Genomic DNA, 7,283 nt, shown 5'->3' with positions numbered 1-7,283 from the left:
AGCAAAGGTTAACTGAGTGGAATTAAGATTTGACTTTCATTGTTGTTGATAAGAATAACTAAGCCTGGACTTCCAATTTCTCATACCTTGCCAAAAGTTTGCTTTACAGTATTTGTTTATTTAATTTAATTGCTATTTAAATCAACTGTCATATTTGTCCCTCATTCTTAAAACCCCCAATTCTACAATCTCCATAACCAATAATAAGAACATACTTCCTTGTAGTTCCTTGAGAAGACGACCCGAGGTTAAATACTCGGTTATCAATTTCAAGGGGTTTGTTACTTGTGACAACCAAAACGTTTGCACGAAAGGGATTTTTGTCGGTTTAGAGACTATATCTACAACGCGACTGTTTTTATGACATTCTTTACTGACAAGAATCACGTTCGTCAGGGACAGAGAACCAAGTGGCTGATCATCTGTCCCGGATAGAGCCAATAGAAGGGGCGTCCCCCCCTCTTTTGAGATCTCTGAAACCTTTCTGGATGAGTATTTATTCGCCATTCAGGAAATACCATGGTTTGCAGACATAGCAAACTATAAAGCTACAAGGTTCATACCCAAGGAGTACAGCAGGCAACAAAAGAAAAAATTAATTACTGATGCAAAGTACTACTTGTGGGATGAACCCTATCTCTTTAAGAGATGTGCAGACGGAATAATCCGTAGGTGTGTGCCTAGAGAAGAAGCACAGAAGATCTTATGGCATTGCCATGGATCACAATATGGAGGCCATTTCGGAGGTGAGCGAACAGCCACCAAGGTCCTCCAATGTGGCTTCTACTGGCCTACCCTATATAGAGATTCCTGAGAGTTTGTACGTAATTGTGACAGCTGCCAAAGAGCTGGTAATCTGCCTCATGGTTATGCCATGCCTCAACAAGGAATCTTGGAGATTGAGTTGTTTGATGTATGGGGAATTGACTTCATGGGACCTTTCCCACCATCATACTCAAACACTTATATTCTGGTGGCAGTCGATTATGTATCAAAATGGGTAGAGGCCATTGCCACACCCACTAATGATACTAAGACAGTGCTGAAGTTTCTACAGAAACATATCTTCAGCAGGTTTGGTGTCCCTAGACTACTAATCAGTGATGGGGGCACTCACTTCTGCAACAAACAGCTTTACTCTGCCATGGTCCGGTATGGGATTAGCCACAAGGTGGCCACTCCATATCATCCACAGACAAATGGGCAAGCTGAAGTTTCTAATAGAGAACTAAAAAGAATCCTGGAACGGACTGTAAGTACTCGTAGAAAGGACTGGGCAAGAGGCTTGGATGATACTCTGTGGGCTTATAGAACAGCATTCAAAACTCCTATAGGGACCTCTCCATACCAGCTTGTATATGGTAAGGCCTGTCATCTGCCCGTGGAACTGGAACATAAGGCCTACTGGGCAACCAAATTCCTGAATTTTGATGCCAAATTGGCCGGAGAAAAAAGATTGCTCCAGCTAAATGAGCTAGAGGAATTTAGACTCACTACTTTCGAAAATGCCAAGCTGTATAAGGAGAAATAAAAAAGATGGCATGACAGAAAGCTGTCATCAAGAGTCTTTGAACCAGGACAAAAGGTTCTGTTGTTCAACTCTAGGCTCAGGCTATTCCCTAGGAAACTGAAATCCCGGTGGAGGGGACCATATGTGATTACAAATGTATCACCATATGGTTATGTGGAGCTTCAAGACATTGATTCTGATAAGAAGTTCATTGTTAATGGACAGAGAATCAAACACTATCTTGAAGGCAGTGTTGAGCAAGAGTGCTCAAGGCTGAGGCTAGATTAAAAGCTCAGCAAGGTCCAGCTAAAGACAATAAAGAAGCGCTTGCTGGGAGACAACCCAGCCATTGGGAAAACTTTTTCTGTTGTTTTGCCCTATTCTTGATTTTATTTGTTTATATAAAGTTCACATTAATAAGGTAAGGAGTCAATTGCATAGGTTCACAGGGTTACAGAAGGATTCAGCACACAAAACAGAGAAAAAGAGCTCACTGGCAAGAAAACGCCAGTAAGAGGCACAACTGGGCGTTAAACGCCCAAAAGGAGCATCTACTGGGTGTTTAACGCCAGTAATGATAGCCATCTGGGCGTTAAACGCCAGAAAGAAGTAGCTTCTGGGCGTTTAACGCCAGATTGACAGCATCCTGGGCATTCAGAAAAACGCCCAGTGACAAAGGAGTTCCTGGCATTCAACGCCAGAAAGAAGCAACAGCTGGGCGTTGAACGCCCAGGAGAAGCAGCATTTGGGCGTTTAGCGCCAGGATGGTGGGGAGGAGGTAAATTCGTTTTTATTTCACATTTTTTTATTTTAATTTTTATTTTCATGTTTCAATTCATGATTTCTTGCATAAACATGTTACAAACCCTAATTTTATCATACTTATTTCTTTTTAAATCATATCTTCTATCTTATCTTTTTAAAATTTTCGAAAACCCATCCCCCTTCCCTTTTAAATCCTCATTCGGCCTCCCTCCTCTCATCCACTATTCGACACTAGCTCTCCTTCTATCCCTCTCCTTTCTTTTCTTTTGCTTGAGGACAAACAAACCTCTAAATTTGGTGTGTTTATCCGTGATCACTAAATTATACCCACTAAGATCATGGCTCCTAAAGGAAAATAACCCACTCCAAGAGGCAAGAAAGAGAGTATTCCAAAACTACTTTGGAATCAAGGGAAGTTCTTAACCAAAGAACATTCAGACCATTACTACAAAATAATGGGTCTAAGATCAGTGATCCCGGAAGTCAATTTCGATCTGAAAGAAGATGAATATCAGGAGATCCAAGAGCAGATTCGAAACAGGAACTGGGAAGTCCTAGCTAATCCTGAAACAAAAGTGGGAAGGAATATGGTTCAGGAGTTCTACGCTAATCTGTGGCAAACAGACAAGCAGAGAATATCTGGAACTGCCCTCTATGACTATCGGACTATGGTCAGAGGAAAGATTGTTCACATCCACCCTAACAAAATCAGGGAGATCTTTAAGCTACTTCAACTGAAAGATGACCCAGACTCCTTCAATAGGAGAATAATGAGAACAAAAAAGGGCCTGGAAAAGATTCTAGAGGATATGTGCATCCCTGGAGCCAGGTAGACCACCAGCAGCAAGGGTGTCCCAAATCAACTCAAGAGAGAAGATCTCAAACCAGTCGCCAGAGGATGGTTGGACTTCATTGGGTGTTCTATATTGCCCACTAGCAACCGTTCTGAAGTCACCGTTAAAAGAGCAGTGATGATCCATTGCATTATGTTGGGAAAAGAAGTGGAAGTTCATCAACTGATTCCATCTGAATTTTACATACTTGCAAACAAGAACTCCAAGGATGCCAGGTTGGCTTATCCAAGCCTAATCTCTATGCTCTGCAAGGATGCTGGAGTAAGGATGGGAATAACGGAGTACATCTCAGTGGAGCAACCAATCACTAAAACCACAATGGAAAAACAACAAGTACAGGATGACTCCATCAAGAGGAGGGCGCAATAATTTCTTCTGGAAGTCCCTCAATTTGAATATTGGGAACAGCTTGAAGCATCTGTTACCAAGTTGCAAGAATCTATGGACCAAATAAAGGAAGAACAGCAAAATCAAAATAGTATGCTCTGCAAACTGCTCAGGGAACAAGAAGAGCAAGGGCATGACTTAAAGAAACTGAAGCGTCAGAAGTTATCTCTTGAAGGACCAAGCACCCCACAGACTAGAGGAACATCCACATCCCAAACTCAAGGTTGTTGAGTTCTAATCTTAACCTTAACTCTCTGATAATTGTTCTTATTTGAGTTTTACCTTAGAAGTTATAGTAGTAATTAGTAGTGATTTTATCTCCAATTAAGCTATAATTTATTTTTCTCATCATCATTAAACATGAATAGAATAGAAGATTTTCTTTAGAATAAGGAGGCAATATTTTTTCGAATTCTTAATAAAAGAAATTCTAATTATTTACATGTGGTGGCAATGCTTTCTGCCTTCTGAATGAATGCCTGAACAGAGCATATGTCTTTGGAATTTGATGTTCTTGAATGTTAAATATGTTGGCTCTTGAAAGAATGATGAACATGAGACATGTTATTGATAATCTGAAAAATCATAAAAATGATTCTTGAAGCAAGAAAAAGCAGTGAATACAAAGCTTGCAAAAAAAAGCAAGTAGAAAAAGCCAATAGCCCTTAAAACCAAAAGGCAAGGGTAATAAAGGATCCAAGGCTTTGAGCATCAGTGGATAGGAGGGCCTAAAGGAATCAAATCCTGGTTTAAGCGGCTAAACCAAGCTGTCCCTAACCATGTGCTTGTGGGGTGAAGGTGTCAAGTGAAAACTTGAGACTGAGCGGTTAAAGTCAAGGTCCAAAGCAAAAAGAAGAGTGTTCTTAAGAACCATGGACACCTCTAATTGGGAACTTTAGCAAAGCTGAGTCACAATCCGAAAAGGTTCACCCAATTATGTGTCTGTGACATTTATGTATCCGGTGGTAATACTGGAAAACAAAGTGCTTAGGGCCACGGCCAAGACTCATAAAGTAGCTGTGTTCAAGAATCGACATACTGAACTAGGAGAATCAATAACATTATCTAAATTTTAAGTTCCTATAGATGCCAATCATTCTGAGCTTCAATGGATAAAGTGAGATGCCAAAACTGTTCGGAAGCAAAAAGCTACTAGTCCGCTCATCTAATTAGAATCTGAGCTTCACTCAAGAACTCTGAGATATTATTGCTTCGTGACTTATTCGTATTCTATTTTATTTGTCTAGTTGCTTGGGGACAAGCAACAGTTTAAGTTTGGTGTTGTGATGAGCGGATATTTTATACGCTTTTTGAGGTTAATTTCATATAGTTTTTAGTATATTTTCATTAGTTTTTAGGCAAATTTCATATTTCTGGACTTTACTATGAGTTTGTGTGTTTTTCTATAATTTCAGGTATTTTCTGGCTGAAATTGAGGGAGCTGAGCAAAAATCTGATTCAGGCTAAAAAAAGGACTGCTGATGTTGTTGGATTCTGACCTCTCAACACTCGGAATGGATTTTCTGGAGCTACAAGAGTCCAATTGGCGTGCTTTCAATTGCATTGGAAAGTAGACATCCAGGGCTTTCCAGAAATATATAATAGTCCATACTTTTCTCAAGGATAGACGACATAAACTGGCGTTCAACGCCACTTTCATGTTGCAGTCTGGCGTCCAGCGCCAGAAACAGGTTACAAGTTGGAGTTCAACGCCAGAAACAGGTTACAACCTGGCGTTGAATGCCCAAAACAGCCCAGGCACATGAGAAGCTTAAGTCTCAACCTCAGCACACACCAAGTGAGCCCCAAAAGTGGATTTCTGTACTATCTATCATAGTTTACTCATTTTCTGTAAACCTAGGTTACTAGTTTAGTATTTAAACAACTTTTAGAGATTTATTTTGTACCTCATGACATTTTAGATCTGAACTTTGTACTCTTTGATGGCATGAGTCTCTAAACTCCATTGTTGGGGTGAGGAGCTCTGCTGTGTCTCGATGAATTAATGCAAGTATTTCTGTTTTCTATTCAAATACGCTCGTTCCGATCTAAGATGTTCATTCGCGCTTCATTATGATGAAGGTGATGATCCGTGACACTCATCACCATTCTCAATCCATGAACGTGTGCCTGACAACCACCTCCGTTCTACATTAGATTGAATGAGTATCTCTTAGATTCCTTAATCAGAATCTTCGTCGTATAAGCTAGAATCCATTGGCAGCATTCATGAGAATCCGGAAAGTCTAAACCTTGTCTGCAGTATTCCGAGTAGGATTCAGGGATTGGATGACTGTGACGAGCTTCAAACTCGCGATTGCTGGCGTAGTGACAGACGCAAAAGGATAGTAAATCTTATTCCGGTATGATCGAGAACCTACAGATGATTAGCCGTGTGGTGGCAGCGCACCTGGACCATTTTCACTGAGAGGACGGATGGTAGCCATTGACAACGGTGATCCACCAACACACAGCTTGCCATAGGAGAAACGTGCGTGTGTGAACAAGAAGACAGAGGAAAGCAGAGATTCAGAAGATAAAGCATCTCCAAAACTCCAACATATTCTCCATTACTGCATAACAAGTAACCTTTAATTCATGCTCTTTTGTTCATTTTCAAATCAACTGATAACCACAAAGTAATATCCTGACTAAGAGTTGCAAGATAACCATAGCTTGCTTCAGACCAACAATCTCCGTGGGATCGACCCTTACTCACGTAAGGTATTACTTGGACGACCCAGTGCACTTGCTGGTTAGTGGTACGAGTTGTGAAAAGTGTGATTCACAATTCGTGCACCAACACTCTCCAGGAATTCTGTACTCTAGTTGTCAGGAGCTTTCCATGCTCATTCTTCACTGTTGTAACTCCAGACTTCTTGGGCACTACTTGTACCGGGCTGACCCATTTGTTATCTGAGATGGGGTAGATGATATCAGCTTTAAGCAGTCTGGTCACTTCCTTCTTGACAACCTCCAAAATGGTGGGGTTCAGCCGCCTTTGAAGTTGACGGACAGGCCTTGCTCCCTCTTCTAAAAATATCCGGTGCTCACAAACTTGAGGGTTGATGCCTACTATATCCGCCAAGCTCCACCCAATTGCTTTCTTATGTTTTCTCAGCACACTAAGCAGTTGCTCCTCCTGTTGGAAAGTGAGTTCCCTTGCAATAATAACTGGGAGCTTCTGATTATCCTCAAGTTAAGCATACTTGAGGTGGAGTGGAAGGGGCTTCAATTCCATTTTCTGCTCATGGCTAGGCACTTGATCATCTGGAGCTAGTGATGGGGGCAAGGTATCTTCAGTAAGCTCAGGGGGTTTTCCCACACTTGCACCTTGTTCCATGTGCCTCTCTTCTACTTCTTCTTACTGAACTGCAGCTACAGTTTCATCAATGATTTCGCACTGGAAGATGGAATGATCTTCTGGAGGGTGCTTGATAGCTTCATCCAGGTTGAAGCTCACTGCTCTGCCATCTATCTCAAAAGAGTAAGTTCCTGAGAAGGAGTCCAATTTGAACTTTGAAGTCTTCAGAAATGGCCTTCCAAGCAGGATGGATGATGGTCTTCCTGAGTCATTAGGGGACATCTCCAAGATGTAGAAGTCAATTGGGAATATGAGCCCCTTAATGTTCACCAGCACGTCCTTAGCAATTCCTACCACCGAGATTATACTTTTATCTGCCAAAACAAAACGTGCTGCCGACCTTTTTAAGGGAGGGAGCCTCAAGGTATCATATACAGATAATGGCATAATACTCACACACGCG

This window comes from Arachis ipaensis, chromosome B09 (genome assembly GCF_000816755.2).
Source record: "Arachis ipaensis cultivar K30076 chromosome B09, Araip1.1, whole genome shotgun sequence".
NCBI classification, from domain to species: Eukaryota; Viridiplantae; Streptophyta; class Magnoliopsida; order Fabales; family Fabaceae; genus Arachis; species Arachis ipaensis.
Note: the sequence above shows the minus strand (reverse complement) of the source record.